The 9584-nt window shown below is 34.5% G+C and overlaps 1 non-coding gene and 1 pseudogene across 1 annotated transcript; both read right to left on the bottom strand.

Annotated features, from left to right (window-relative positions):
* LOC100943736 overlaps positions 1-9584 on the bottom strand; it is a 675731-nt pseudogene that overhangs the window by 170474 nt on the left and 495673 nt on the right.
* LOC111722447 lies at positions 7282-7388 on the bottom strand. Its single transcript, XR_002771243.1, has one exon. It is a non-coding gene; the product is annotated as a U6 spliceosomal RNA (small nuclear RNA).

The following is a 9584-nucleotide window of genomic DNA, read 5'->3' as shown; positions in this document are numbered from 1 at the left end:
GATAATCAGTTCTCAACAATTATTTGTTATTATTAAAGTTTAACATTATAAAATTAACAAAAATAATATAAAATGCATATCCTGGCAAAATAGCCACATGGCAGCCAAAAATCGTATATTCCCTTCCCATTCTCCCACTGTTCCCTAGTTTGTCATGCATTCTTTCCAAAAATCGGGACTTTTTAAAAATGCCATGGGACACAGGACAAATTGTTAAATGCGGGACATCTGGTCATCTTATCCAAGAACAACTCAGGCAACTTGGGACTATTCCATTTGGGGCTTTATTTGGAATCCACCCCTCCCTTCCTCTTTTTCTTATCTTTGAGCTTCTTCCTAGAATTTAACTTCTCCACCTTTGTGGGGGCTGAGGCTAGAAGACTTAGGAGTAATTTCTTTTCAAGAGTAAGGGGTCTGTTGTATTCCCCACTGGTCTTGAGGGGGCTTGGTTGTTACAAATCTGAAATTTAAAGAAAAACATAAAAGAGACAGATAGATATAAAACAAAGTCTTAAACTGGAATGCTGATAATCTACATAATAACAGATTCCATTTAAATAAATTGGAAAATGGGAAGTACCAGAAATTCATTCTTCAACTATTTATTTTGACCCATCTCTTCACCAAGCATTATTCTAGAAGTTAAAGATACTACCCACAATGTTCTTTTTTTCTCAGAAGAGTACTGATAATAAATATGTATACAATTATAAAGAATTATTAACTTTTTTTTAGTAAATCAGCTGAAAAAGATAGATTTTTACTTAGTGACTGCAAAACAAAGACAATTATAAAAATAAGAACAATCTTTAAAAAATTAGTTACTAGTATTAAAATGAATTACAAGGACATATATGTATGCATATGTGTGTAGGTATGTGTGTGCTCTAAAATATTTGAAAATATAAAAAACAATGTATTGTAACAGCATGGGAGATTTAGAAAAGCTGTATGTTTTCCTATGTTAATCACAGCTAAAATGTTATGTGGGATCAACATCACCTTTTAAAGTGTAGATTTACTCTTTAGAGACAGTAAAAAAGTACAAAATTGAAAAGATAGAATTAAAAGATACAAAGAAAAGGTGCTTTAAGCGTATATAGATTATAATTCAGAAAATTCTATAAATAGAACAATTATGTAATTTTAATTTTAAATGGAGGTGCTTGATGTGATTAATATGTTCACACATATTGGTGAACATAGCAAAAATTGGTCTCCATAGCAAAAATTTTTTTTTGCTAAAATATATTAGAGCTCTAAAGTAATTATAAAATGTTTATATCTAAATTAAAGAAATTGAAATCTATGCAGTGGTGTCTAATCTGGGGTCTCTGAGCTACATGCAGATTATTTGAGGACTGTTTTGCTTACCTGTGGTGTTGGATGTTGCGAAAAGTATTCACAGAATTTTTTTTTGCTCAACAGCTTCTGTTAGTGTTTGTCTATTTAATGTGTAGCCCAAGACAACTCTTATTCTTCCAGTGTCAGGTAATACAGAAAAAGGGTTGGATACTCCTGTATGCCGAAAACACTACTTACCTCAAAGGGAGCTCAAACTTGCGTTAAATTAATTATGTTATATATAGAAGCCTATGAGACATAGCCAAAGATGTCATAGCCAGACAAAATTTTATAGCATCTAGGAATTTAACTGGTATAGAAAAAAAATATGTAATGTAATATTCAACCTAGTAAGTTAGAAAAATGGCCACAAGATAAATTTAAATAAGAGGAAGAGAATATAAAAAACTTATATAGATATTCATGGACTCTAAATAGATGGGATATTTGAAGAGCTGATTATTGAAATTGGAAAAAAATAGACCTATTTCTGGCCATAGTAATGATATTTGAGGAAGAAAAATGACATAAAACATCATTAAGAATAAGAAAAATTATCTAAGGAGATATGAGAGAAGTGGCAAAATATTTACAGTATGAGAGTTATTTTAACATTCAAAATTTCAGGGAAGATTATTTTAAAATATATTTTATATAAGTGCATGTGTACACTAAATATACATATGCAATTATAAGTAGATAATACACTCATATTTATGTAGTCAAATTGCTAAGACTATGATAAGAACTCTAAACTTGGAAAAATTAAATGTTACTAGAGCTAATTGAGAAGGCATCACATGCAAATCTTCAAAAATGAAAATTTTAAAATTGTTCAGTGTGTAGAAGGTATGGAATTAATTTCTCATTTATTTTATAAATCTGCATAGCCTCCAAAACACAAATCCCCATAATTATAAACCAATTTCACATCTATACATGAATTATTTCCTAAATGAGCATTGATTATTAAAACCAGCAGTACATGCTCAGTGCCTGTGGCTCAATTGGCTATGGCACCAGCCACATACAACTGAGCTGGTGGGTTCGAATCCAGCCTGAGCCTGCCAAACAACAATGATGGCAGCAACCAAAAAATAGTTGAGTGTTGTGGCAGGCACTTGTAGTCTCAGCTACTTGAGAGGCAGAGGCAGGAGAACTGCTTGAGCACAGGAGTTGGAGGTTGCCCTGAGCTGTGATGTCACGGCACCCAGGGTGAGAACTTGAGGCTCTGTCTCAAAAAAGAAAAAAAACCCGGCAGTACATTAATAATGACCAGTCTTCAAATCTGTCATATAAACACCTTCTCTACACTTTGTAACACTTCTCTACACTGTGTATGAGCTATTGATTGCAGTCCTGAGTGTAGTGTGTCTGTCCCTGAAGGACTGGTATGCTCAGCTCTCTGCTGTCCAGTGTCTATGGATTCCTGGCACTTCTTTCTCTGAGGACAGCCTGATTCAGGGGTCTATCCATCTGGAGCTCAGTTCTCCCTTTTTCATCTGGTTCCTCAGCCCCAGGTCTCAGCTCTCATATGCTCCCTGCAGGGACCCACTGTGGTATTAGTAATAGTGTTAAACACCCCATCATATGTCAGCAAATATTTATTCATAATATCAAGACAGTATCAACAAAACATTTCTACACAATAAAAATGATAAAGTAACTGATCTATGCTAAACTTGGAAATAAATTATAAAACTAATAAAATTCAGTCCTAATTAAAGCACCAATAATTTTTTTTTTCTGGAGAAACTTAGAAAAATGATTCTAAATTTTATCTGAGAGGACAAGGCATATATGAATTGACTAGGGGAGAAAAATGTTAAAAATTGACTTTGACCACTTTGGAACCAATGTGAAATATGGTGAACAACTGAACAGAAAAACAGGCTGAAAAACTAAAGAGTATCTGGAAATAAACATTCTTCAAAAAATGTATGACATGTATGTCAGTGCTGCATAGAAGTAAGACAATTAAAATAAGTGAGGAGGATAGATTTTACAAAATGTATGTGGAGAAAAAACAGTTGCTCCTTTATAGTAAGTATTCTTAAATGCACAATCTTTAGGCTAAGTGTCTGAAAACTTTAAGTACAAGAAATTACTACATGTCTTTAAGAAAACTTCTGTATAGCATTTGAATCTCTTCAAAACAGTTGCAGAACATTGCGTGGTCAGGGACTGACCCCACCGAAGGATTTTTTTGGTACATCTCTTCAAGCAGGACAATAGAAATAGAGAAACAAACAAGTGGTGGGGTCAGTCCTAGAAAAAGTACTACATACCTCATTGTTGAATATAATTACAGTCACCTTTAAAGTATTACCCTTGGCTGTCTGTTAACCATAGCGATATTCAGCAGTGAGGCATGCAGCACTTTTTCTAGGATGAGCTTGTGATCTTAATTGTCTAATCTCGTATCCATTCATATGTGATGGACACTCGCAGTTTTTCTGTATCCTAGCTGTTGTGTATAGTGCTGCAATGGACACAGATATGCAAGTATCTTTTTATCCCTATTATCTTTATAAGTACCCAGAAGTAGAATTGATGGATCACAAGGCAGCTCTATTTTTTAAGTTTTTAAGTTTTTAAAGGAAACTTCAGATGATTTTTAATAACAGCTGAATTATTTTATATTCCCACCAACAATACATAAGAGTTCCAATTTATCCACATCTTTACCAATTTTTCATTTTTTTTAATGCTTAGACTACTTTATGTGCTTCTGATGGAAGATTTTCTGTGTATTTGTCAGGGAATCAGAATATATAGCAAGCATCCAATAAGTATTAATTATTTCCCTTTTAAAATAACTGTTTATATTAAATAAATTTAGATTTTTTAGTTTTCTGACATTTTAATGTTCTTACTTTTTGTTAGTTGGCATAAATTCAGTGTAATGCTCCTATCTCACTTGTGTTCCATAAAGTTAAAAATGATACACATATATATGTTCACTTTTTAGAAGATTATCTAGTACATACTTTTCAATAAATATATATGGTAATACAGTGATTATGATGAGGATGTTGATGATGAAGATAGCAATCAACTTCCTATATTGATGCATATATGTTATTTACACTACAATTAATGGATTGGCAGTTGACCAAAACACCTCAACACCTCAGTGACCAAACACCTCAATGTACTTCTTGTGCAAATTGTGTTTACCAGTTATTTTCACTTTTCCAAGTTGATAAATTTTTACTTTTCTTTTAATTAGAAATTTTTATAATAAATTATTCTCTGGAGATCATAATTCTACTTGAAACCCTTTCTCCAGGGGCACAGCAGTAATGAACTCAGGCTTAACTCCTGTTTCTAAATTTCACTGATCTACAGATGTAATCACAGAAACTTCATGGTATTGATTGTCCTTACAAGGTAAGTGAAGAAGACACATCATTCCCACTTAAAGTCCTTATAAACTCTCCTGTAGATGTGAATCTATTCCCACTAATTTGTTTCCTAACAGGCTGTACAAAGAAAGAAGTAATTTACAGATGTGATTCTAACCATGGATGATACCCAAATCATACACTTACAAAGAAGGACATCTCTGAAACCATGTGCTTAAACATTCTTAAAAATTCTGAGCTGCACTTCGGCAGGTAAGTAGGGAACTTAAAATATGTTTTCTATTACAATCCACATTCGCTGCTCAGCGACATCCTCCTCATCACTGGTTTTCTCCAGCTATTTTTCCTTCTCCTTTCACTTATTGATAATCTTACGAAAAGTTTGGGATTGACTGACTTGATTTTTTTTTTTTTTTGAGACAGAGTCTAACCATATTGCCCTCAGTAGAGTGCAGTGGCATCATAGCTCTCGGCAATCTCCAACTTCTGGCTCAAGTGATCCTCTTGTCTCAGCCTCCCAAATAGCTGGTTGGGAGGCTGCGACGAGGCACAGCTGGTTTTAGAGATAGAGTCTTGCTCTTGCTCAGGCTTGTCTTGAACTCCTGACCTCCAGCAATCCACCCTTCTCAGCCTCCCAGAATGCTAAGATTACAGGTATGATCACTGGGCCAACAACTGAATAAATTTTTATTGTCCCCACTTAATTGTTAGCCTCTGTCATACATTGCTAGTGCCCTCAAGATGATCATCAGTTGCTCACATTTACACCACTATTTATCAGAACACAGGAGAAGCTCCTTCAAATTAATATGCTTGAGTCCAAAATCACTTTTTAATCTTTCAAGTTAATATGTTTTAGTCCAAAATCACTTTTTACTTCCCCTCCAGGTGGAGCCATCACTATTTCTTTTCTTTCAACATGATGATAGGAATGTACACTGATGGTGTTCCTTTACACGGTGTCATCATGTTAATGACTTTATTTTATTAAGATATTGAATTCATGTTTTTATAGAATCCCAGTTCAAACTCAAGTTTTGAAATAGAGATTCCTTATAAACTAAAATGTTTAATAGGCTCGGCGCCTGTGGCTCAAGCAGCTAAGGCGAGAGCCACATACACCTAAGGTGGCGGGTTCGAATCCCCAGCCCGGGCCCGCCAAACAACAATGATGGCTGCAACCAAAGATGGCCTGGCGTTGTGGCGGATGCCTGTACTCCCAGCTACTTGGGAGGCTGAGGCAGGAGACTCACTTGAGCCCAGGAGTTGGAGGTTGCTGTGAGCTGTGATGCTGTGGCACTCTACCCAGGAGGATAGCTTGAGGCTCCGTCTAAAAAAAAAAAATAAAAAAATAAAAAAAATAAAATGTTTAATATGTGTATCAGAAATTTATCTCTATGTTTACTTCCTCTTTATACAGCAAATACATGAAAACAGTGAATTAATTAATAGACTAATAAATACTTGGGACAGAAACCACAGAAAAATCATATCAGAGACCCAAGATTTTGTCTTAGTGTAGCACTAGCCCTCTATCATAAATTTTAACAAGGCTCTACAACACTTACCCATCACATCTTTTGAAAAATAACAATAAAAATACCCACTTATCTAAATTCAGCACTTCTAACACATGTATATGTTGCATTTTTATGTGTATTATAATTTGTGATTTGAAACAACTCCCTGTTCCAAACCTATATTCTCACCTTCAGTTGGTTAGCTATGTAGAGTAATGTAATGTACACACTCCAAAATGTCAGCTTAGTGAATAACAACTCTTTCTCTTAAATAGGGTTTTTGTTGTTTCTTGTACCTCTGGTCCTTGATTTCTACTATGAAGCAAACATTATTAGACTTTTGTAGCTTCTCTTCAGAAAAAGTCAAAATTAAGGAAAGTAGAACTTTTCTACTCATCTTTCTGAGAATTTGCTCTATGTGTCTCTATTTGAAGATGAATATAATCAGTTGTGATAAACAAAGTCATATGTTTGATTCTTTATCTTTTAAAAATATCTATTAAAATTTCATTCACTATGAATGCAATTTTAAAATTTCATTCATTTCATGATCCCATATGGAGATTACTTGAGACTGACTTTCTGTAGTGGCCAATTTGGCAATGTGGAGCCTGGAATCCATAAGTCAGGGGTCATAAGTTAATTATCACATAATCATGTGTAGTTTATTTTTTATTTCTGATTAGTAGGAGGGTACAGACAATTAGATTATGTTGCTTGCTTTGTTAGATAAAGCCCAAGTTGTAGTAGAGCCCTTCACCCAGAAAGTATATATTTTTCAAACAAATTTTCTTCTCAATAATAATGAAGTAGCTTAAAAGAACATAAATGTATCAACATAGAATTAGATTTCATTTCAACAATCTGCCAGCACTTTTAATAAATACCTTTACATCTGAATGGGTTAAGGACACTAATGTCTACTACAAAGGGTACAGCTAAGCATCTGTCCACATGACTTACGAACAGCTGAATCCACTGTGATATTTCTTACACTCAGGGGCTCTTTTTTTCTTTTTCTTTTTTGTTTTCTGGTTTACCATTAGTGTAAAAATATGGAATGCTTCATGAATTTTTGTGTCATCCTTGTGCAGGTGCCATACTAATCTTCTCTGTACCATTCCAGCTTTAGTATATGTGTTGCCAAAGTGAGCACCAGGGGCTCTTTCTTAAGGACCGTTGTTTTAAACTTACTGTGAGACTGATTCAGCTGTTATAAGTGAATCTCACAGCTGAGCACTTGTGTCTTGTGCATTCATCTCAGGAGCTGTTTATACACTATAAAAACAATCGTTTTTTTTTTTTTCATTATCATCTGTTCATAAAAAGAAAAGACAATTAACTGATATAAGTAAGGTGCTTCGAGGGTTAAAATGCAAGTAACAAAAGTAAATGTCTCTTTTTTATGCCAGGTGGAAGTAGGAACTTTATGGATCACAGAAATGAGACTCAAGTCACTGAGTTCATCCTACTAGGGTTTCAGAATGAGAAAGAAGTAGAAATGCTTCTTTTTTTCACATTCCTGCTCATGTACATGATATCTCTGCTTGGCAACACCATGATCATCCTTTTGGTGTGTTGTGACTACCGTCTACACTCACCTATGTATTTCTTTGTAGTCAACCTTTCCTTTCTTGAAGTCGCCATCACCTCCACAGTGGTGCCTAAGATGCTGACCAACATATTTTCCCTCACTAAAACAATATCCTTTGTGGGATGTCTCACACAGTCTTTTTTCTACTTCCTTCTGGGATCCACGGAATTTTTTATCCTGGCTGTCATGTCCTTCGATCGATATGTTGCCATCTGCAACCCACTGAAGTATGCTGTCATCATGAACAGACAGATGTGCATAATGTTGCTCCTGGGATCCTACGTGGGTGGATTTTTGTCAATTTTGGGATCATCGATCTTAACTGCTGCTCTGCCCTTTTGTGGGCCAAATGTAATCAATCACTTCTTCTGTGACAGTGCTCCTGTACTAAAGCTGGTCTGTGCAGATGTATCTCTGGTTGAGCTGACTGACTTTATTTCCTCTGCTGTGTTGCTCTTGGGCTCCTTGCTCTTGACAGGGGTGTCTTACATTTATATTATTATTACTATCCTTAGAATTCCCTCTGTCCAGGGACGACAGAAGGCTTTCTCTACCTGTGCTTCACACATCACTGTGGTTGCACTTTATTATGGGAGTTCCATTTTCATCTATGTTCGTCCCCAAAAGGGCAATGTGACGGATGTTAACAAATTCGCCACAGTGTTGAACACTATTGTGACACCAATGCTGAACCCTTTCATATATAGCCTTCGAAATGAGAAAGTGAAAGAATCTCTCAGCGATGCCTTTAATATATATGTAGGTAGGCTAACAGCTTTAAGATCTCAAAAATGATATCTTTACAAGAGTTGCTGTTCATTGCTGGAAGGAAAATTATTTTATTGGATAACTATATAAAAATTAATATTATCACATAAAGGAGAAACTTAGTAGAACATATATTATTTCCTAATCACTGTCCATGTTCACTTTTCATTCACAAGTTCTAAAAATACATGCAAATATTCATAATACATACATATTGACAGGCAGACAGGTATAAATGATATGTGATTAGTATCCCAATTTCCTTTATCTCTGGTCTTTTAAAATTAAATTCTTGTACAAATTGGTAATTTGAACTCAAACAAAGCCAGTACTGGATATTTCTGCTTTGAGGAGGTTCAAAACATTATTGTAAAATTTCATTTTTTTCTTTTAAAAAGTATTAATTTATCTTTTGTATTTGATATATGGAGTCCCATTACAATAAGATGTTTTTCTTTGTTTTAATTATTGTTATTCCACATGATCAGTACATCAGGAACTACAGATTTAAGAGACTTTCATATCTCAGTTATCTTATGTGAAAATGCATTCTGAATTCTAAGAAACACCACTTTTTTGTTTCAGAATATTAGAGGGTACACATTTTATTTACACTTTGTTTTTGTACAGATTGAGTCAAAGTTATACACATGGGTGTGTCCTTCACCCAGATGTAATGCACATGTGCACTGTACTCGATAGTTGTAAATTTACCCATCCTTGCCTCCCTCTTTCCCCAGGTTGATTTTCATTTAAATATATTTCCAAATGTGCTCTTAAGTGGTGATCAATTAGTTCCAATCTGGTATTGAGTCCATATGTTTCTCTATTCTTGTGATGTTTCACTTCAAAGAATGGTTTTCACTTCCCTTCAGGTTGTTCAGAAAGATACTAGTTTGAAAAAATTCTCAAGGTCTCTTAGGAAAATCTAAGTCAAAACCACAATGTATTATCATATAACTCCAATGAGAATGGCTCATATTAAAAAGT

This window comes from Otolemur garnettii, unplaced genomic scaffold, assembly GCF_000181295.1.
Source record: "Otolemur garnettii isolate 467f Iridium unplaced genomic scaffold, OtoGar3 scaffold00253, whole genome shotgun sequence".
NCBI lineage: Eukaryota > Metazoa > Chordata > Mammalia > Primates > Galagidae > Otolemur > Otolemur garnettii.
This window is presented reverse-complemented; position numbering and strand designations above follow the sequence as displayed.